Source organism: Equus caballus, chromosome 3, assembly GCF_041296265.1.
Source record: "Equus caballus isolate H_3958 breed thoroughbred chromosome 3, TB-T2T, whole genome shotgun sequence".
Taxonomy (NCBI): domain Eukaryota; kingdom Metazoa; phylum Chordata; class Mammalia; order Perissodactyla; family Equidae; genus Equus; species Equus caballus.
In genome coordinates, this window is record NC_091686.1 from 117,606,146 (window position 1) to 117,630,359 (window position 24,214).

Below are 24,214 nucleotides of genomic sequence, written 5' to 3' on the forward strand. Positions count from 1 at the left end.
AAAAGAAAAAAAACTGTCATAATGCATCAAAAAAATTAAAAACAAACAAAAATCCCCAAAACTTTGTGTAACATAAAAGAGACACATTGTAAATACAAAGACATAAAGAAATTGGAATTAAATGAATGTAAAGAAGTATGCCATGAAAACACTAATCAAAAGAAGGCTGACAAATATTAATATCAGAATAAGACAGTTAAAATTTGTCTTTTTAAATATCAAAAATTTTAAATACTATTTTAAGATGTGAAAATAATGATATTTAATGGGAAAAGCTATAAGAGAGGAAGAGAGACATTTTATTATTTAAGAACTGTCAACCCATTAGGATTATATAGAACTTCTAATTGATTTTTTCCTCTAATAACATAGCTCCAAATGCATAGAGCAAATATTGACAAATTTAAGAGAAAAAGACAAATGTTCAATTATTGTGGAAATTTTGTCACACCCTTCTTAGTCACTGACAGAACAAGGCAATGACAAAATCAGAGAAAAAATTGGAAAGGACATTGAAGATTAAAAGTAGAATTTAAAAATTCTAACCTGTTTGACCTAGTACACAGAACACTGCACCTGACAACTACAGGATACTTTGATACACACACGAAACTGAAATCATATAAACTATATTCTGATCATGTAGAATTAAGCTTGAGATGAATAACAAGAAGATAACTAAAATTTCTTTTTAAATTTTGAAAGTAAACAAAAACGTTTCTAAATTAACCATAGGTCAATGAAGAAATCACAATGAAAATTATAAGATATTTTGAACTGAATGAAAATGTAAATAAAACTAGTGAAAGCTTGTGGGATGAGGCTACAATTATAGTTAGAAGGACACTTCTCAGCTTGAATATATATATTATTTGTTTTAAAAAGTTAAAAATAGATGGGATAGATATGCTTCTTAAGATACTAGAATAACGTCAAATTAGCCCAAACACAGTAGAAGAAAGAAAATAATAAAATGAGCAGAAATAAATTTTAAAAAATAATAAATATACAGTGCATAGAATCAATAGAGTCAGAACTCAATTGGTTGAAACAATAAGTCAAAACAAAATCAACAATTCCCTAGCAAGACTGATCAAGAGAAAAAGAGAAAAAAGCACAAATCACCAATATTAGAATAAAGATAGGATAGATCCAGCAGCTATTAAAACAAGAAGTTATTGGGGACAACTTTACCCCGTTATTTGAAAATTTAGGTAAAACTGACAAATTCAGTGAAAAACACAACTTACCAGGACTAACCCAAGAAGAAATAGAAAACTAGTTCATGTGATCATTCATATTAGTTGTAGAAAAATTTTGATAAAATTAATGTCTAATCATTATTTGAACAAACCAAAACAAAACCTTAAGCAAACTAGAAATAGAAGTAAACTTTGCTAATCAAATAAAGGAAATTAAAAAAAAAAACTACAGCAAGAAAGTGCACTTAGTGGTAACGCATTGAAAACTTCACTCCTGACATCAAGAGCCAGGCAATGGAAGACTACTTTTATTCAACATCCTTCTGGAGGTGGTAGCCAGTGCAATAAGGCGAGAAAAGTAATAAGACTGGAAAATCAGTAATGAAACTACTATTATTCACACCATATTTGCATATATCCATTGAATATGTAGAAAATCTTTTAAAAAAACTATAAGGCATTAGAGCTAAGTAGTGAACTCAGCAATTTCATTGGCTACAAAGTTAATAAATGAAAGTCTACTGCATTTCTATGTAAGAGCAACAACTAGAAAATGAAATTTAAATACCATTTGCAAATATGTGTACACAATTATATACATACCATGTCTATATATACAATTATATGTGCGTGTATGTGTTTCCTAAGATCTCCATAAAGAAATTATAAAAGATCTAAATAAATCAAGGACTATAACATGTACAGATTCTCCTTAAATTGATCTTGAGTTTTGACACGATTCCTAGCAGAAGTAGGGGTGTGTGTTTCAGTTGATGACATGCAAGTCTTCCATGTTACTGTTACTAAAGCGTAAGCGGAAATGAGAACAGCTGTGATGATCAAGACAATCTTAGGAAAGATTTTATGTACGGTAGACATAAATTTTTAAATATGGCTTTCATCGTTTCTAAAAATCTGCAAGAATGAGGAGAGTATTCACTAGCCAGAAGCCAGGTGCCCATCTCACTCTCAGTCCCTAACTCATCAATTTTGTGGGTTCGTTTTCATAACCGAGTACAGGAGGAGATAGCTCCCCCACCATTTTTCCAGGTATAGTTTTAGGATTCAGAGGGGAGGAAGGTTCTTGTACTTATTAGTAAATAAATTTCTTACTAGTAATTAGTATATTATTGGTAATTTGTATATAGTATCACTATATGGTATAGAATACTATAACAGAGTAGGCATCCACGATAAACGAGGGAAAGTCTTAGGAATCTTAAAATGAGTGATTTTCCATTTCCCGTCAATAGACCTGGAGTTATTTTTCGGCTCCCACACAGTTTTTCAGGATTCACTTATGGTCTTCAGTAAGTCCATTGTGGATGCCACAGGGTAACTCCCCTTTTCTCTGCTGGGCTGAAGTTGCCCCTGTGTGGCAAAAATTTCTAGATTTGTTGGATTTCAAGTGATATCTGCTATTCGCAGAGGAAGCAGGTTTATCTTGCTTTTGTTTGCAGTTTTAATTTCGCTGTGGCTTGTTGGTGGATTTTTGCATCACAGAGAGCACTAATTTGCAATGAGTTCCCTGTTTCCCACAAGAGCCAACAAGAGCACGCACAGGGCAGAGCCTATCTTGAGAATGAAGCAGTTTTTTTCCCTGAAATTCCTCTGTGTAGACCCAGGGTCCCACCAGATTGCCATAGAGCCCAGTGTGGGCCTGGCAGCACATATTTAGGCTGAGAAGGACTTGGAATAGAAGTGAGCCTTTGAGAAGACAGCAATGTGTGGAGACGGATGCTGATGCTAGAAAGAGCAGCTGAAGTTATCATGAGCTAAAGTCACGGTTATTTAACCTGCACTCCACACCTTTATTAGGACAATGGAAAGACCTCAGGCTAGTTAGGACCTTTTTTAAATGACATTTTATGCTAACAGATATTTTAATCTGGAAGCTAGTTGATGGCTGTTAGGTCAAATCTTATAATTGCAAGAGGAAAGTGGTTCCTTTTCTGAATTCAAGTTAAACGCATTATCTAATTATCCTCTCTACTAACAAAAAGCTGCAACTCTCCCCCCCCCCCACCCCCGAGTTGATACATACTTAAAAGTATAAATGTTGTTCTTTTAATTCTAGATATTTAAACCCTGTGGAAGATAACAAAATGCTTAGAAGATAGTTAGAATTATTTCCAAGTGGATTTTGTGTATTTTATATGCCTTTACCGGATTGGAGGGGTCAATGAAAATACTCCATAACCAATCTATAAATGAAAATTTGGGTGAGTTTGTTCTGAGCCAAAATGTGAGGACCATAGTCTGGGGCCTTCCTTCCCAAAGGAAGAAAGGGCACCAAAGAAGTGGGGTATACAGAGTGGTTATATATCCCCAAAGAGGATGTTTCACATATGATTGAAATGTCCCTTTTACAATAGTCATAAGGCTACTCTGTCTTATGGACACAGCAGGTAGTGGGTCTGCAGTCTGGGTGGACACAGCAGGGTGCCAGGTCTGTTGTCTCAAGCTGGTTGGTCACAGGGTGAGCGCAACAATCAGTTCCTAGCCTAAGGAAAGATGCTTATCCTCAAGGAAATGCCAATGTGGGGGCAGGTTGCACCTTTATCTTAAGGGCATTTGTTCTTGCCATAGGAGATGTTTAAAGCAGATAGACAATGCATGCTCAATGGCCATGTCAGGCCCTTTATGAAAAACAAAGTTAGGCTGAATTAGGTTTATACCAAATGGCTTCCTCATATACTCCAATATATCCTACTGCTTGCCATTTCTATTTGTCAGAGGTCACAATGTATACAATCATTCCACTGATGTTCCCAGTGAGTTAGAAAAATATGTTTTCTAGGTGACAGATTTATAGTCATAGTTTCTTTATTTTTCATTGACGCAATACGTGAATCAATAACACCAACATATTTTGAATAGCAAGACCAAAAAGATCACATTTGTCTTCTATTCACCTTCATTTACAGGCCTGTATGCTAGTGTTTTCTCCCTGTGTGAATCATTAGGGACCCATGACGTTTAGATTTACTGTGTATAAATGATCTCTGTCAGTGTTCTTTTGATACCCAGTTGTCTCAACTTGATCAGTAGAAGCTCACCTCAAATGGGGAATTATGTATCCTTTTGATATGATGCTGTGAAAAGCTATTTATTTGTGAAAGCTATCCTGCTTTCTGGCACAACAGGCTTTACAGGCTCACATTTTTTTAAAAGATTAAGATAACGTTAGTTTTTAACATTATACACATTTCAGATGTACATCATTGTATTTTGACTTCTGTATAGATTTCATCATGTTCACCACCAAACGGCTAGTTGCCATCTGTGACCATGCAAACCGGCTCCTTTATCCCTTTCACCCTCCCCTTGCCTCCTTCCTCTCTGGTAACCACCAATCTATTTTCTGTATCTATACGTTTGTTTGTTTGTCTTCCACTAATGAGTGAAATCCTACGGTATTTGATTTTCTCCATCTGACTTATTTCACTTAGCAGAATACCCTCCATGTCCGACCATATTGTTGCAAGTGGCAAAATTTCATCTTTTTTATGGCTAAACAGTATTCCATTGTGTATGTATATCACATCTTCTTTATGCATTCATCCATCTATGGGCACTTAGGTTGTTTCCAAGTCTTGGCTATTGTGAATAATGCTGCAATGAACATAGGGATGCATATAGCTTTTCAAATTAGTGTTTTCATGTTCTTTGGATAAATATCCAGAAGTGGAATAGCTAGATCATATGGTAGTTCTATTTTTAATTTTTTGAGGAATCTCTATACTGTTTTCCATGGTGACTGCACCAATTTACATTCCCAGCCAGCAAGCTATTATTAAAAAGACAAGAAATAACAAAAGATGGAGAGGATGTGAAGAAAAGGGAACTCTCATATACAGGCTCACTTTTTTCTTTTTATGGTGAGGAAGATTAGCCCTGAACTAACATCCATTGCCAATCCTCCTCTTTTTCCTGAGGAAGATTGGCCCTGAGCTAACACCTGTACCCATCTTCCTCTATTTTATATGTGGGACACCTGCCACAGTGTGGTTTGATAAGTGGTGCGTAGGTCTGCGCCTGGGATCTGAACTGGCAAACTCTGGACTACCAAAGCACAGCGTGTGAACCTGACCACTACACCACTGGGCTGGCCCCTACAGGCTCACTTTTTACCTTTCAATCCAAAAGTGGAATCAGCTACTTCTGCAAGGAACCTGGTTTCTCATGGTGGGAAAATAGCATTGGAGACAAGAATGTAAGCGCTGCTGTGAATGATAGGGAGAGAGAGGAAAGCATTCTCCTGGGCTATGTCTTTGGGAAGAGCTAAAAAGGATTTTCTCTGAATTTCCTTTGTAAAGCAGTGATTTGGTTTTTATATTTCCAATTCAATTCTAATAGTACACTGTCCATACTCTCATTTTTGATTGAAAAATTATACTTCCTTTTCTTGTATAGTAAACATCTTGAAAATGAAATAAACATCACTGCCTTTATACTTTACTGAGAACATAAGAAAACCATTCCAAAGTAGCAATTCAACATTAATGCAAAAGTATAACTACTGAATAAGTTCATTTTGGGGGGAGTTCTTTTTGTTTATATTGTATTTTGTTATAGATTTGCAATCAGATTATTTTGTTCTAGAATAATGGTTCTTAAACTTTATTGTGCATCAGAATTATGTGGAAGGTTTGCTCAAAAAAAACAACAGTAGACAGTTGGGCCTCGCCCCCTGAATTTCTGACTCCTTAAGTTTGGGGTGGGGCCGAAAATTTGCAGTTCTAATAAATTTTCTAATGCTGCCACTGGGCCAGGGACCATGCTTTGAAAATCACTGTTATAGAATCAACTAAAAGTTCTCACTGTGTTGCAGGTATTTATCTGATCTGTGGTGTTAACTTCAGAGCTTTCTGCTGGCTTTCAGTCTGAAGTTGTTGGCATTCCAATAGGTGCCACTGATAAATTCACAGACCAGGAAGGTTGCTTTCATTGTCAAAACACTAGGGAAGAAGAATCTGCTCTGTCTTGAGATGGTTAAAAAAAAATCACGAGCACTGTCTTAAAAATTCTGCACAACAGTCTCATTTCATCACTCTCTAACCCACCTGCAATGACTTGGTACGTAGTTACAAGTACAAAATATCTCTATTTGCTTCCTGGTTGAATAAACCAGTCCTGAGTCCTATTATTTAATTTCTGATAATGTCAGAGCACACTTATTTTCATACGTAACATCCCCTTGTCATTTTAATATAGCAGATTATGTATTATCGCAACGAGATTATCCTAATTAGTAGTATCTTGACACAATACCAGCCAAAGATTTTAATTTTCCACTGGGGGATCAAGAAGGTTCCTAGACCTTAGAATCCCAAATGATTAGCTAGACAAATAAAATAAACACAAGCTCTCGTGGTTTGCTTTGAAATTCTCATATATGTTTCATGTCCTCATTTTAGTTGGAGATAAACTTAGTTTAGGACACCGGTTTCCCAGAGGCATTACCTTGACACTATATAAATTCTACATTCACAAAACCAATCAAATGTGCTATAGAAAACAACCAGTATATATGAAAATAAAATACCATTTTATTTTAAAATATCAGCAATTAGAAACGAGTCGGATATTACAAATTAAAACCATGATTCCCAAGTTCACATGGAAACTTTTCTACGATTCATATAATTTCCAGATTATCTGGATCCTGGTCCTCCTGGAGTCATTTCCTAAGAGAAGAATGTTTATAGCCATAACATCGTAACTGCCACAGTTCATTTCAACTGAAGTGCTGTATTTTAGATCATTTGTATAAAGCTTTAGCTATTTAGTTTTAGAGCAGAATCCAAATGTTGAAGTGAAATCAAATATGCCATGTACCAAAACCCCTGATTTTTATTTCTATGTTAACTGTACTTAATACTACAGAGTATCACACAAAATATATGTTTTTTAGAATCAAGGAAAATTGATAAATGCTCCCATTTCATTATTAAATTTACTTTCGCCACCTTTTTCGTATTTGAAAAGAATTTAATACAAAATCTCCAAGTTTTGCATTAATATTTTTAAAAATATGAGGTTCAAAAAGGAGTCTTTTATAAAGAAAAGTAAGAGGCACTATCATTCCCATTGAGCAATATTTTAAGGCTCTTGGCCTCAGGACCAAGCATTATATCAGTTCCTTGGCCTGTGGTTTGTTTTACCAGTCCCAAATTAAAACTCCACTACAAAAAATATCACTAGTTTAAAAAATGTTTAATTCTTATAATTTTTATTTTCAGATATTTACTGTCATCCCATTGCTCTTGTTAAAAATCATTAGTCCTGCACATATAATGAAAATATTCAGATACGATCTTACCACATTTCATATGTTTCACTACATACATCTTACTAGGTTTTTTTTTTTGGAAGCCTCTTTTCCAAACAAATATATCTCAAGACTAAGGTATTTCTGAACTTCATTTTTATTGCAAAACATGTGTAATGTTTTTTAAACTCCAAGCATTTTTTTAAGGTGACAGATTTCTTTATATGAAAAACAATGTGGTGGTTTTAAAATATGGTCACAAAAATTTGGCATTCCTCCTACCAAACGGTGAGGTATGTGTCCATTCTCCTTGTATCTAGGCTCTGTGTCTTCTCGACCAATAGATGGGGGTGATGCCATGCCAGTTTCCAGGCCCCAGACTTAAGAACCTGGTAGCTTCCATTTCCTGTCTCTACTCTTACTCATAAATCCCTGCCACCATGCTGTGAGGAAGCCCACGCCACTCTGTGGAGGAGCCCACACGGAAAGGAACTGACTGCAAGCAACTTCCATCCAGGCGACTCAGTTATCTTGGAAGTGAATCCTCCAGCCCCAGTTCAGCCACCTCAGCTAATGCTGCCTGGAGCAGAGACGAGCTGTCCCCACTACCCACATTGAAGATTTGTGAGCAAAACAAATGGTGTTATCATTACAGTCACTAAATTTTGGAGTGATATGTTATTCAGCAATAGAAAGCCAGAACACTGCTGCTTACAATGATATACTATATAACTGGAACAAAGTTCTAGAGTTATAGATTTACATGTTAGGATCTTCTAAATGCTCTCTGACAAACTAAGACACTTTAAATATTAATATTTTAAAATATTTAAAATATAATAATTGTTCCCCCAATTAGACATTTATAATAGATTACACTAAGCAAGTAAAATTATTCTAATTTGATCTTTTTTGAAACATAGTTTGAAAAAATTAAAGTCAACAATGAATGACTTTTTTCTGGTGATGGAACAGAGTGTATTCTGATTGTGGTAACGTTCGCATCAATCTACACATGTGATAGAATTTTGTAGAACTATACACCTAAAGTAAAAATAAAAAAGACTTCATATAAAAACTTATGAACTCTGAATAAGGTCTGCACTTGAGTTAACATTATTGCATCAATGCCCGTTTCCTGGTCTTGACCACGTATTATGATTTTCCAGGATATTAATGTTTGGGAAAAGCTGGATGAAAGGTACCCCAGAAGTCTGGATTATTTTTGCAGCTTCTCGTGAGATTAAAACTATTTCAAAATAAAAAGTCGTAATAAAAATTACAGTCTGGACAATAGAAATTCACTTCAGTAAACTAACTGGTCCTGGCGAGAAGTCTGTGGTCCATGTATTGTGAGTAGAAAAACAGCTGCAGTCATGATTTCTAGGACGAGCACTCTTCAGGACTCAGAGACTTCAGCGATGATACTTCAAAGGCTTATTCTTATATTAATACAGACAATTTCATAGAGGAGATTCTGCCATCCTCATAATAGAAAAATACAGATGTGTAGACTCTTGGTACAAGAGTGGTTTTAAATATATTGGCAAGACACAGAGGTGACTGAGGTTTGTTTGGACGCCCATGTTTCCAGTGCCCTGGATGCTTCAGCAACTACAGTTTCCCCAACCTGTCCTGAGGGATGGATAAAAATCTCAAATAGGTGAGGGCTTAGTCTTTATCTTGTGGACTTTTGCAAGTATCTGTAGAAGGCTTATAGTTTCTCCACTTCACCTGAGGTTCTTAATGAGGTTCGGAAACCTCCCCTGGGCATGTTGTGAGGGAGGCAATACAGGAAAACATCATTCTTTCAAAAGCTTCATCTTCCTAGAGATACTTTGTCCCCATTTGGCAAGGGAAAGATTTTTCCAAGTTTTCTCTTCCATGGTTCAGGAGCCATCAAGAGAAAACCATCATTTGGGACCATCTATGGGGAGCTGGCCTCCACTCTTAGTGCATTTTACATGTAGGGGACCATCACAGTTTAACAAAAATTGAGCAGTTGCAAGGTTCCTTAATAACTCAAAGATTCAGAACAATCCGTTTTGTATAAGGATCAAAATGGAGCACATGCAAAGAAAAATTGCATTTTTGAAGAAGGGGAATGGGGTCAGAGAGCAGATGGAAACCCAGGTAGCCAGACTCAGTCGGTGCTTCCCACCTAGAAGAGCAAAAGTCTTCCTGAAGGATCAATAGCTCGGGGATGGAGCTTTGCGGCAGCATCAATCCCCAGGTGGCAGAGGGCAGGTGAGGAGGAGGAAAAATCTGGAGACATCGAGGGGTCTCACCACACATACGCCCAATTTGCACTTTGTAGCCCTTTTCCATTGTTCTCAGGATCCCTGTTGTTCCACGTCTTGCAAGACTACACCCATTTGTTGTGAAAACAAGACAATACAGAAGCGTTAAATGCGGCATTATCATTTACTAAGATATCTGCATGTGGAAAGAGATGAGAGGATACACCAGCCAAAAGCCAGGTAAAGATTTGTCACAGTTCTAAACACTCCAGTTTTCCTCAGGTTTGTTTTATTCATGAGTATCACCCAACATTCCATGTCCCGCTTGCTACGTCCTCAAAACAAACATCCCATTTCTGAATTAGTTTGGAGTTCTGTTTCAGAGGGAGGCCCTGAACTCACAAGACACCCAAACTCAAGGGCCTGGTAACAGATGCCCAAAAAATGACTCAAACATAAATTTTGAAAACAGGGAAAGACGAATAAGTGATGTAGGGTACATACTGGAAAATAGGTGCAAATATATGTCTTGAAAACTAGGGGACACAGTAAACAAGATAAGGGGCCCGTCTGAAATGATATGCTGACAGACATTTTAAAAGGAGCTCATGGAAGTCCCACGAGAGAACCAAGGGGGATGACAGTGAGGGGGCAAAAACATAAAGAATAGTTTTTGTTATCTGAGTTTTTAAATTTTAGAATACGTGACGTAAAGTGTTATGTTTGTTAGGTTTGTTATTTGTTTCTTCTTTATGTAAGAGTTTATTCTCCTTATCAAAGAACAAAGTTGTAGGAATCACTCTAACAGATATCAAGATTTATTATAAAGATATAGCAAATGAGACAGAGTGGTATTGGCACAAAAGTAGATAAATTGGAATAGAGGCAGAACCACGCAGATATGAACATTAGATTTATGAATAAGGTGGAACTGTAGAAAAGCACAGGAAAGACTTTTTTTTCAATAAATTATGCTGGTCAAAAAAATATTCATATGGAAAGAAAATGAAACGTGATCCCTACTTCATACTATATACAAAAAAATGAATTGCAGGTAAACAATATTCTGGAAAATAACATTGAATTATATTCCCATGACCTTGATGAAAGCAAAGGTTTTTATACAGGTGCACGAGGTATTAGTCCAAAGGGAAGGATTGGTAAACTAGATCACACTAAAGTTAGGAACTTTATTTTGTCAATAAATACCACTAAGGGAGTATAAGATTAAGTCAGAAAGTGGAAGATATTGGCAATACATACAGACAAGAAAGACTTGGGTTCAGAATATATATATGTGTGGGTATATACAAATATATATATTTATTTACATTACTATGTCTATAAATAAATATATAATATGCAATTATATGTATATAAATTCTAATAATCAGTAATGAAAAGTCAGAAACCCCAGTTTTACAATGGGCAACAGTTACAAGTATTCACTCCACACACGTGAGGCTACCCAAATAGACAATAAACATAGGACGAGATGTTCAACATCTCTTTTAAGAAATACTAGTTTAAACCACAATGAGAAACCACTATATACTCACCAAAATGGTTAAAATTTAAGAAGACTGGCAATTGCAAGTGTGATGAGGATGTAAACTAAAATTCCTATAAACTTCTGGGAGGCATTTTTACTGGCGTAACCACGTTGGAGAACTGCTTCTAGCCACGTCTACCGGAACTAACATTGCCTACCCTATGACTCAGCAGTTCCTTTCCTCAGAAATGAGAGTATAATGGTCCACAACGTTCAAAGTAGTATCAATCAATAATATTGTTAAGGCAGAAACAACTCAGATGTCCTAGAAGAGTAAACTGAATAAATAAATCGTGGTATAGTTAAAGGATGGAATCCTACACCACGATGGAATGCACATGCGGTTGCCATGTGCGACAACTTGGCTGGGTCTCATAAACATCGTGATAAGTAAAGGATGGCAGACACAAAGGAGTACCGCCTGTATAATTCCATTATATAAAGTTCAAAAACAAGCAAAATTGATCTATGGTGTTAAAGTCAGAGTCATGGTTTCTTCTGGGCAAGAGGGGAGCTTCTGGTAGGCAGGTGGGGTGGACTGTATGAGGGCTTCCCCCTGTCCCTTCAGATCCTTTCTACTGTTTCCGTGCACCAGTCCCCACCCCCAAATACCTCCACCTCTGCTTCCTCAGTGCTTTCAGTGGATAGTACCTGGGGTGGTTCTTGAACAAACTGTCCTTTGGGAGGCCTTGTCCAAAGGCACAGAGAGCCAGAAGGGTCTGGGAATTGATGTTCTCTCCCTGCAGGGCCGTCGCCACTGATTGTCATTGGGAGGGAGAAAGCCTGCCCCCATGTCATCGGGTGGGACAGTTCTCCTTCAGTCACGAGTTCTCCTGCAAGACCAGACTGAAGCTACCTGTGGAGACTTTCCCTTTGATGACACCTTTCTCCCCTTCCCTGCTCTGCTTCTCCTGCTCTCTTGTCTGCTTCCACTGGGAGCACTTCCTCAATGATTCCCTTACACACAGGTTCTCACCTTGGTGTCTGCTCCCGGAGAAACTAACCTGAGTTGGCTGGCAATATTCAGCTTTTGTTGAAAAAGCTGGTTGGATAAAAAGAATATTGGTCATGCTGATGTGTCCCCTTTATGATAATTTATCAAGTTGTACAATTATGACTTTTAGTTTCATATATGTACATTATTCTTCAACAAGAAAAGTTTTTTAAAAAGTCCAAACCTTGTGGCTAGAAAAATCCAGAAATGTGTCCCAGAAAATTTTCTTATAGTTATATAGTGATTTATGTTTAAGAGAATTCATTACAATGTAATTACAATAATGAATAAACAAAAACATTCTAAAAAATTAAGTGATAAATTAAAGTATGTTACATCCATATGATTAAATACCACCCATTTATTATAAGACATTTAAAATTGTTTAATGACATAAAAGTGCCCAATAGGTATTGCTAAAAAAAATATATATCGGGTCAGCCCTGTGGCCCAGTGTCAAGTTCAGGTGCTCCGCTTTGGTGGCCCAGGGTTTTGCTGCTTCGGATCCTGGCTGCTGACATGGCACCGCTCATCAAGCCATGTGATGTGGCATCCCACACAGCACAACCAGAGGCACTCACAACTAGAATATACAACTATGTACTGGGGGGCTTTAGGGAGAAGAAGAAGAAGAAAAAAAAGAAGATTGGTAACAGATGTTAGCTCAGGTACAAATCTTAAAAAGAAAAAAAAAAGTAAAAAAGTCAAATTCCAAGGCAGTACATAGAATATAGTTCCTATTTAGAAAAATAAAGTTGCTTTATGTATTTTTAATGTACATCAAGATATTATAAGTGGTTATGTCTAAGTGGTAAGATTATGCCTATTTTTTCACTCTCTTCTGAAGTCTTCTCCATATTTTCTCAATTTTCTACAATAATGCATTCTATACTAAAGGTGATTTCTATAATTCATTTTAACCAGAAATGCAAAAAAAAAAATTTTCCTGCCTCTAAGACGAGCACCCACATCATGGAAAATAAAGTAGCCCTTAAAAATGGAGGATTTCTCGCACTCATTGAGATGGCTGCTATCAAAAACAAAGACGGCAACAGAGACTAACAAGTGTTGGTGAAGACGCAGAGAAATTGGAAGCCTTGTGTGCTGTTGGTGGGAACTAAAATGGTGCAGCCACTATGGAAAACAATATGGCAGTTCCTCAAAAATTAAAAATAGAATTACTGCAATTCCTCTTCTGGGTAACTATCCAAAAAAACTGAAAGCAGAGTCTCAAAGAGATATTTGTACACCCTTCTTCCTAGAGGCTCACAACAGCCAAAGGTGAAAGCAACCCAAGTGTCCATCAATCAATGGATAAATGGATCAACAAAATGTGGTAGAAATACATACAATAGAATATTATTTAGCCTTAAAAAGGAATGAAATTCTGACACATGCTACAACATGGATGGACCTTGAAGACGTTATACTAAGTGAAATAAACCAGTCACAAAGGGAAAAACACTGTATGACTCTACTCATATGAAGTATCTAAAGTCGTCAAATCCTTAAAAACAGAAAGTAGGATGGTGGCTGCCGAGGGCTGGGGAGATGGGGACATGCGGAGCTGTTATTTAATGGGTATAGAGTTTCAGTTTTGCAAGAAGGAAAAGTTCTGGAGATTGTTTGCACAATAACATGAGCATAATTAAAAATACTTAACTGCACATTTAAAAATGATTAAGATGGTAAATTTTATATTATGTGTACTTCATTGCACTTTAAAAAAAAAATGGGTGGGGGCTGGCCCCGTGGCCTGGTGGTTAAATTAGCGCACTCCACTGCAGGCGGCCCAGTGTTTCGTTGGTTCGAATCCTGGGCGTGGACATGGCACTGCTCATCAAACCACACTGAGGCAGCGTCCCACATGCCACAACTAGAAGGACCCACAACGAAGAATATACAACTATGTACCGGGGGGCTTTGGGAAGAAAAATGAAAAATAAAATCTTTAAAAAAAAAAAAATGGGTGGATATTGTTATTGCCATTTAATGGATGGGTGACATGGAACAATTCTGGGATTTTCAGTTTTAACCCTAGCACTGCCCTACAAATGCTCGCTCTGCTAATTAGCTCTGCACCATCATCAATGGCTTTGTTTAATCTCATCACTTTATGCTCTAGATAAGTGCTGTCCAATAGAACCTTCTGCAGTTATAGAATTGTTCTATCTCTGTGCTGCCCAATGCAATAGTCACCAGCAACATATGGATATTGAGTGTTTGAAATGTGGCTAATGTGACTGAAGACCTGCATTTTGCATTTTAGTTAATTATAATTCATTTAAGTGGCCATATGTAGCCACAAGTGGCTACCATCTTAACGCTGGTCTAGATTCTTTCCCTACCATGGGACGAACTTTTCCTGTGATGATTTTGAGAGAACAGAAGCAAAGTTCCCCCACTCCCAGCAGTTTCCATTTTGCTCTTTGGCTGGGTTACAGTTACCCCAGTATTAGGATCAAATCCCCAAAACAGTATGCTTCCTCTACCTTTCCCACATAAAGAGGTTCCTCTGTGATCTTCCTTCTCATCTGCTCTGCTGGCAAACATTTGTCATTGTGAAACAGCTGATAATCACTTTGCTGAGTTTCCAATTGTTATCAGATTACAGAGTCCTGTAGGGGATCATTGATGAAGCTCAAATCAAGACAGTTTGAGTAATTTAGGGGTAACTACAGCTCCTCATGTCTAATTAGCTGCTGCCAGGGTACCATTTCTTTACCCAGGAAAGTGAGGCATCCGGAGAGATGGCTGGACTGACTATGGAATGAATTCCACAGAGGAGGCAGGAAAGCAACATTTGGAGGAAGGCAGGACAAGCACTGGAATCAGATGGCTGTGGGCTTAATTCCATTTACGCCACGTACCATCTATTATCCTGAACAAGTCCAAAACTACTCTGATACCACCATATTTTGCATCTCCAGGATGAGGATAATTAATACTTTTCAGATGATTAAGCCTGGCATATAATGATCAATCAGTAAATGGCATCTGTTAAAAATGGCTAACTCAATGTCTCCTGCTCTTCTTGTCATTATCTCATCTTCATTTCTTCATTCATTTGGCTGTAATCGAAGTAAGATGGTCGTACCTCCACTTGCCTTTTAATGAAAATGTCCTCATGAACTTGGGCCTTCATTTTGCTTGGAAAAATAATGTTTTGATGATTTATCAAATGACTTATTAGGGTAGAAAGATGTTGCAGTTTCTAGTCACAGTTTTGTTTAGTTTTATATTTTGGGCCTGGAGTTGGGCTGGGGATGGAATTCAAGAAATGAGATATGAGCCAGAAAAGCTGGACCAGCATGAAGAAATTGCAAGGTGTGTGTAGAGGGGAGGTGGGGAGGCCACCACCCTGGTACAGCCAAGCAATGACTTTGAAGACTAGAAATATCTTTATGGATTCTGAAGCTGCTGGCTGCCAAGCATGTGATGCAAATTCCCTGCTTTGACACCCCCATAAATTCTTTAGTGGAATTTGCCTTGCTTATTAGAGCTTTTTGCATGAATGGCTGCTTGTTAGGAAACTCAATGAGAAGCTCAATTCTGCATCTATATGAATGTGAGACTAAAACAGAGAGAGCAAGACGGCACACATCTGGATTGCCCATTCATCTAGATTTTTAATCAACCAGAATTTATTGAAATTACTTTCTTGAGCATCTCATCATGTGAAATATCACCAGGCCCAAGGAAGGAGTTATAGTCTTTGTCCTAAAGAATCTTATGGTATAAAAAGAAGGACAAATATGGTAACAGGAGACCTGGAAGGATGCTGAAGAACTTCCAGTACATCTGCTTCATTTCCTTGATAAGAAAAAAGAGGCCTCAAGACTCAGAGGCTCAGAAAGGCCAAGCTATTCCCACTTAGTGTCAGAGGCAGGGCTTGGAGCTGTGTTTTGGACAAGTAGACTAATGGTCTTCCTTGTTACACTGAGAAAGCCCAGTGCCATATCAGAGAAAGTAGAGAGAGATCCTTCCATAATCCTCTCAACTGATCGCAATGACAAGGTGTTAGTCAAGCTCAGCTGTGGCAGACACTATAGTTGATTCCCAAAATCTATTCTCTTCTTCCTCCATATCAGAGAAACAAAAAATACTAGTTCTCAGCTAAGACTCCCTTCCCCAACTTCTCTTGTGCTTACTGTGTGGTACTGTGTAGTCCTGTGTGTAAGTTTTGACTGGAGAGGGTGAGCTTTGAATAAAATTGCCCTGTGCAATTCCAGGAAGTCCCACTAAAGGGGTGCAATGGACCCCTCAGACTCATTCCCCACCTCCACTGAAGTTCTCGCTATGACTGGGTAGATCAACTCAAAAGAGATTTATGTAAAACATGCTTTGGCCACCTGTATCCCTCTCAGGTACATGTTTATTTCTTTGTTCTAATTTCCTATGCTATATACTCTCCTTTCATCTTTGGAATATTATTCATCCTTGATGTCTCAGCACAAACTCTACATCCTTCAAAAATCTTTGGCTGACAACACCAACTTTCAGTAACAGCTCCTGCCGATAAACACCTATAACACTTGCTACTTGTATCACCTATGTCAAGGTAAAGAACCGGAGCCCATGCACTTGGACGTTTAGACCCCACAGCTGCCCCTGAGGCTCCTGTGTAGGAGCTCCAGGCCTCTGCAGAGCACCGTCTGTGTGTGTGTGAGTGTGTGTATGTTGGTGAGATGGAGGAGCATGGGAAGAGAAAATACGCATTACTGTGGATAATAGAAAGTGACCAGAGAAATGCTGTAAAGCCAACTCAAATCACCCATTTATGGGAAAACACTTGTCTGGTGTTTGAGGGCACAAAAGCATATAAGTATATGTGCAGTGAACCGCTAGATACTCCATGAAGACAAAAGAAGGGAATATGAACATGAGCCTACCTATTTTGTATACAAAGCCTCAAATAAATGGCTGTAGGAAACTGACATTACAGGGTATACTAGTATAAAATGAACATGTCTCAAAGGCTTAATTTAATTCATTAGTTAATGAGAGAACTGGCAAAGATGTTACAACCTACTCAGACGAGAAGTCAAAGAACCACAAATCTGCATGTAGTCAAAGAATGTTGACATAAATTTGTAAAAACTGGTCTATCCATAGGGCAGAAATCAACTGCATTCCACTGGACACAATTAATTTGCTTTCACCCGGGTAAAATTATTTGTACTACTATCAGTTTTCTAAAAGTTAACTTCTACCTTAACAGAGTTGTGAAATAGCTTAGTCAAAGTCAAAAGCTGACAACCTGATAGAATCAGACAATCCTCAGAGGCTCCCTCATGCCATGGAAAGGATATCCTTTAATCTCTTTAGCTCATTCCACAGCTCTAAACTTTTCACTTCACTATGTATTGCTTTAACATACTTCAACCTCCTCTCACTCATTTCTAGCCAGAATTTGTTCATAAGATCTCCTCAAACAGGGGACTCTTTCTTGTCTCCTAGGCCTTTGGTCATGCTTGTCCCCTGCGTTTGATGGTCTCTCCTCTCCTCCAGACCCTCTTTACCTGCCAACTCACCTATTCACTTCTTTCCCTTCCTATTCTCATTTCCAATGTCTCTTTCTCAGATAAGCCTTCCGTGACCTCCCAAATTAGAGGGGCCACCTTTTCTTTTTTTTTCCACATTCCTAATGCTACCTAATGCTAGAGGCTTGCTTGTTTTATGTTTATCAGATCAATGGGGACAGGGATAAGGTCTCCATTTATTGCCAGTTTGAGCAAACAAAAAAGAATTAAAGAACGAATGAACTTAATTCAGCTTCCACATCCTCACATATAATAATGGAAAGGATGGATGCCTGTCCTGCCTGCTCTCAAGATCAGGGTGAGGATCAGAGCAGACCTATAGACAATGACAAATGGGCCTGACAAATCAAAGGGGTTTTTGTTTTGTTTTTTTATTAAACAAAAACTCTTTGGCAATTTCCATCTTTAACAGTCTTCTTTGCTCATGAAATAACCATCCAAACAGTCAATGATAAGAATCTTGACGAGAAGAATGTTTAGAAGTTGATTTAAAATAAAATTGGTCCATAGGAAAAAGCAGACATTTTAGGCAGCACTGGAAAAAAAAAAAGTTAAAATAATAAACACAAACATAAGTTTGGCTTATATCTGTCAGCAAGACTGTGAGTTAATTCGGTAAATATTTATTTCCTTCTGACACGTGCACTGTGTTCTTTTGAGGTATTTATGGAGGGGCTTGGTACTGAGCTGTTTATTATGATCTAAAAACAAACCAAGGCACACGTGAAATGCAGCCACCTAATTAAGAAAGAAGAAATAATATCCCATCATCAGTGCCTCCCACACACCTGAACTCCAATCGCGTGTCAGTCCTCGCCAAAGACACTTGAAAGCTATCAATTCACCGTGGGTACCATACGATGCTCACATGGAAGACAGATCTACTGACTCGTTAAAGTGCACTAATTATTCCACAATTTTGGAAATGAGAACATATGGGAGCTGTTTTCCTTGTGAGTGTTTCTGCTTCAAAAACAAACTACATGAAACTGAACAAGTATTTTCCATAATCTATGCTGTTTGCAAATGCTATTCAAAGTTCACCAAATTCACCAAAATTAAAAATGCTTAATTCCCCCTGGTCAAAGGCTATCTGATATTCAATTCTTCTTCTCACATCTTTTTACTTTTAGTCTCCCTTCTCCCTCTGAGCTGTGTCTACTTCTACCAAGATGAGAGCATCTAAGTTAAAAGTGAAATATTTTGATGGTTCAATTAATTGTTGGGTCAACATAATGTGAGCAGCTGTGGAGACGCTTTTTTTGTCTTCCCGAATAGAGTGGATGCCTTGGTGCTGTAAGAACTCAGCCTTTAAGAACAGAGAGCCTGTTTGCAGTGAACACAACAGTGAGCATCCTAGGCAGGGAAGAGAGGACTTTGAAGGATGAGGAGAGACTATCTCAGACAAGAAGACTCTTCATTATCTTTACAGTCATGAGCCACTTAACAACATTTTGGTCAACAATGGACTGTATATCCGACAATTGGCCCCATCTGATCAGTACCACATAGCCTAGGTGTGTAACAGGTAGGCTATATATACCATCCAGGTTTGTGTAAAGACATTGTGTTAGCACAACAATGAAATCGTCTAACAGTGCATTTCTCACAACATATTCCCACCATTAAGCTATGCATATCTGTTTTCATGTAGCAGAAATCTCCACCTTCTAGATGGGAACAATTTAAGATCTGGAGCCCAAAGAAAGCTATATCAAATGAGCCTATCATTCACAGAAGCACCCAAATTCCAAACTAACATTGAGATACTTGAAAACTGAACCAGGTCACAGGAGCATAGAGCTGAGATTATTCAGTGATAGTTTAGCATTATCTAGATGTTTATCTAGATATTAACCATTACATTATTAATGAGATTTTTATTCTTTTGTCTCTCTTCATATATGGCCTTTGTTCTTGCTAACTTGCATTTGCCTGGAGGCAAAAAATGAGAATTTGTCCCAGACAGAATGCAAAGAGATGGAGCAAGGTGATATAGGGCTTTTGTCAAGCAAAAACAGGATTGGGCACTAGGACAAAGGTCCTGCAAGCCAGGCAATGGTCTTGAGAGCAAGTTTTCCAAATCTTTATTTCTCCTCCTTTGGCCTGTGAACAAACATGTCTAAAGGACCACTGTCAATAGAGTTCTCCTGCAATGTAAAAGAGAGATCCTTCCACCCACAGCAGCAAAGACAGGAAGTCAGCCATTTCATGATAAACGGATATGATGTGAGGACTGTTAATGGTTGAATTGTGTCCCCCCAAAAGATATGCTGAAGTCCTCCCCTCCAGTAATGGTATGTGAACATGACTTCATTTTGAAATAGTCTCTGCAGATTGAATCAAATTGAAATGAGGTCATTAAGGCGAGCCAATGCAATGTGACTGGGGCCCTTATAAGAAGACAGCTATGTGAAGACTCAGAAACACAGACGAATGCTGTGTGAAGACACAGAAAAACACAGATACAGGCACACCACCATGTGACGATGGAGGCAGAGATTGGAGTGATGTATCTGCCAAGCCAAGGAGCACCAAGGTTTTCCAACCAAGACCAGAAGCTAGAAGAGGCAAGGAAGGATTCTTGCCTACAGATTTCAGAGGGAGCATGGCCCTGCTAACACCTTGATATTGGGCTTTTTGCTTCCAGAACTGTGAGACAATACATTTCTGCTGTTTTAAGCGATGCGGTTTGTGGTACTTTTTAGGGAAGCCCTAGGAAATTAATACAAGTACTATGGGAAGAAAAAAAAAAGAGAAAGACAGGAAGAAAGCAAGAGGTGAGTATCTGTGTCTTTATTTCTCCTCTCTGTGCTTCTGTCTGCAGAATGCAGGAACCTCAAGTAAGTACATGTGACATCAAAGACTGGGGTAGGGGTGGGGGTCTCTAGCCAAGCTTCTCGGAGGACTTGAGGGGAGGCTACCTTGCAGGTGTCCTGCATCAACCGGGTGGTGCAACGTGTCTGATAAAGGGAGACCAAGAGGTTTAGGTTTCCCGAGTCTCTCCTTGGTGACTTTGCATCATTCCTAAGGGCCGGGAAATGCTAGAACCAACGGTATTTTATGTTAGAATTCCACATTTGTCTTGAAGTTCCAATTACCGCTCTTGTTTATCTCTTCTTCTCAATCTTATAGATTTGTTTCCAATAAGGCGGAATTTCAACTCCTGATTTTCCAGTGGGGTGACCACTGTACAAGCTGGTTAAGGAAAGATTACTTTCTCTGACACCTCAATTTCTTTTAATGAGATGACCATTCATTGAGTCACCCAGTCTTGATGCCACACATTCAGCTTCAGTGCCCACCTCTCTTAATTATAACGTTTTCTACATCATTCCTCAATTCATTAAATACCCTATCAGGCCTTCTAAGATCAGCCTTCTGCCTGCTTCATTCACTCAAGAAACAAAAAAGGTAAAACAAAGCAAGAGTCATCTTTTCAGGTATTTGGGATTTAATAATGAGCACAATGAAAATGATATCTGCCTTCATAGAGATTTTATAGTCTATTAACAAGAGTAGATATAAACTAAATAATTATCCAGCTAAGTATCTAGTTGAAACTGTCATAATTGCTGTGAAAAGAAAGTACAGGGTTCTATGAGAGGTTGTGATAGAGAACTGGTCTAGTCTGGGTAGTGGTAAGGAAAGACTTCCCTAAGGAAGTGACATTGATGCAAGATCCTAAGAGTGAGTAGGAGTTACCTGGGTGGAGTTACGTAGGTGTAGAGTGGGAACTGGTGGCAAAAACCTTATATAAAGCCTGAAGGAGGAATGAGCATCGAAGGAACCTAGCACAGCACAGGAGAATGGCAGTGGAGAGCCATGGTGAACGCTGTCTACCGGGAGGTTGGAAATGAAGGCAAGGGCCAAATCTATTACCATTTTAAGGATTTTGATTTTTTTAAAAAAAGAGCAGCAGAAAACTGTTATAGAATTTCAACTAGGTGGTGACATCTCAGGCTTTGATCACCTGGCTTCACTGTGAAGAGATGGGAAGGTTGGAACTGGTGCAGGAAGACAAACTGATCTCCAGGTCAGCGGTCCTCAGCTTGGTTGTAAGCGGGCATTACCTGGGAGTTGTTGAATATTCTGGAGGCTGGGTTTCATGCCCAGAGTCTCATGCAATTCATTTGGGTATGCCCTGGGCATTTCAATTTTTGAAACTTCTCCAGGTGACCTTAACATGCAGTCAAGATTAAGGACCGCTGTGATACCTGGATGGTTAGCTACATGAGGGCAAGGGTTTCTTTTTTTTTTCTACCTTGTTTAACACCTCTTGCCCCTGCCCCTGTATCTAGAACAGTATCTGATGTAATGCTTAATAAAGGAAAGAAGGAAGGAAGGAAGAAGAGAAGCGAGGAATGAAGGGGGAAAGGGAGGGAAGGAGAGAGGGAAGAGATGAATGAACAATTTTTTTATATATGTTCCACTAGTTCCATTTATACTGTGATCTCTAAGCAAAATATTTTGCCCTTGCCTCTAGGACAAAGCCTACCACACTGTAGTTATAGTTTCTTTCTCTTCCTTTCTCCCTCTCTCTCTTAATCTAGCACCCCCTAGGTTTCAGATGTGCTCATGGCTGCCCATCTGGAAACTATATTTCACAGCTTTCTTGGCAGGTTGCTCTGGTCATGTGAAAAAATGTTGACCATAGGATGTGATCTGAAGTTCCAGGTGCAAGTCTAAGTTAAGTCCTCAGAGACAAACATGGTTGCCTCTCACCTTCTCTTTTCCCCTCCCAGGGCTAGAACATGGACACGGAGTTTGTGAGCCAGTTTCTACACTGCAGACAAAATCAACACACCTTGGGACAAGGCGAAGTGAAGCAACAAGATAGTGTTGCCAAATGTTTGGCCATATAGAAAAACATTTGCATAACAACTAGTTTTCCACTAGACAAAATAATTTTCATTTTTCATATCATTCAGAAGATAAGTATTTGATTGTATACTTTATTTTGATAACCAGCCAGGAAAAATAACATCAGGATACTAGCAATGTCATATTTTAATTTAATATATATTTCCCTCTAATAGCTTGGCATCAAAATCCTTTGGGGAGCTTGTGTATTTTAGGCCAAGTTAGCATACAGAATACTTTGTTTTTATTATGGGAATCTCATATTACTTTATGACTGTATGCCAAATCATATTTAATAAGATATCAATTGAGCAAAACATGCAAATGGATTTTATGCACTCCATGGATGTTCACATGACATCTTAAAAGGAGTCAGCTATAGCAGAGCATTTGTTACAATTTGAGATCCCTGTGAAAACAAGGATCATGCGCATTTAGCCCAACAAGATAATGCTTCATTTCTCCATGTCCATTGACTGCTGGTGACAGATGGCTAATGAAAATGCTTTAGTTGCTCAAAAAGGAGTTCTGGCATTATCCTCAGGATACAGTTCTTTGTTTTTAAATCAAAAGTATTTAAACTCTTTAAGAACAAAATAAAATCAGTGTGTGAGAAAGAGTGGGTGAGCATTCACACCAGCTGGCACACTCAGGCCGCCAGTTGTTAAATAAGCTTATGGGAATCTTTTTCATCTCTAAAATGAAAACTATTTCTGCTGGGTAGAATTAAATGTGTTAATGCACCAAAGCCCATTGGACCCTTTACGTGTCTGTGCCTGCAAACTTCTCATACAAGCAGATCAATGAAGTGGAGGGAATGCCATGCAGCTTCAATTTCTCAAAAGTCGTTTTCAAGAATTCATTTTACATTTCACCTGAACCACAAATGTGGTTGACAGAATAATGGCTTTGCCCTTCAAAGATGTCCATGTCCTAATGCCCAGAACCTATGAATCTGTCGCCTTACATGGTGGAAAGGGACTCTAGAGATGTGATTAATTAAGGATTTTGAGATGAAGAGATTATCCAGGATTAGCCAGGTGGACCCACTGTAATCAGAGGTGTCTTTATAAGAGGAAGGCAGGAGACACAGAGTCAGAGAAGGAGATGTGACGGTGGAAGCAGAGGTTGGAGTGATCTGGGGCTACAAGCAGAGGAACGCTGGCAGCCTCTGAAGGCTGTAAAAGACAGGTAAGCACATTCTTCCCTCGAGCCTCCAGGAGGTGGGCAGCCCTGCTGACACCTTGATTTTAGCTTTAGTAAAACCCATTTTGGACTTTCTACCTCTAGAATTCTAAGACAACAAATTTGTGCTTTTTGAAGCAATTATGTTTGTGGTGATTTGTTATGTCACCAATAGGAAATTGTCTTTTTATAGAGAAAAGTTCATCATGACTCCTGTCACATTTCATATGCAAAAATAAACTCAAAATGAATAATAGACCAAAGTTAGAACTGTAAAATCCCTTCAAAAATACAGAACATCAGCGGCCAGCCCAGTGGCGTAGTAGTTAAGTTTGTGTGCTCTGCTTTGGCGGCCCAGGCT

The 24,214-nt window shown here is 38.4% G+C and overlaps 1 long non-coding RNA gene across 1 annotated transcript in view; it reads right to left on the reverse strand.

Annotated features, from left to right (window-relative positions):
* The window catches only part of LOC106782990 (uncharacterized), an 84,435-nt gene that overhangs the window by 5,747 nt on the left and 54,474 nt on the right, over nucleotides 1-24,214 (reverse strand). The window lies entirely within an intron of this gene.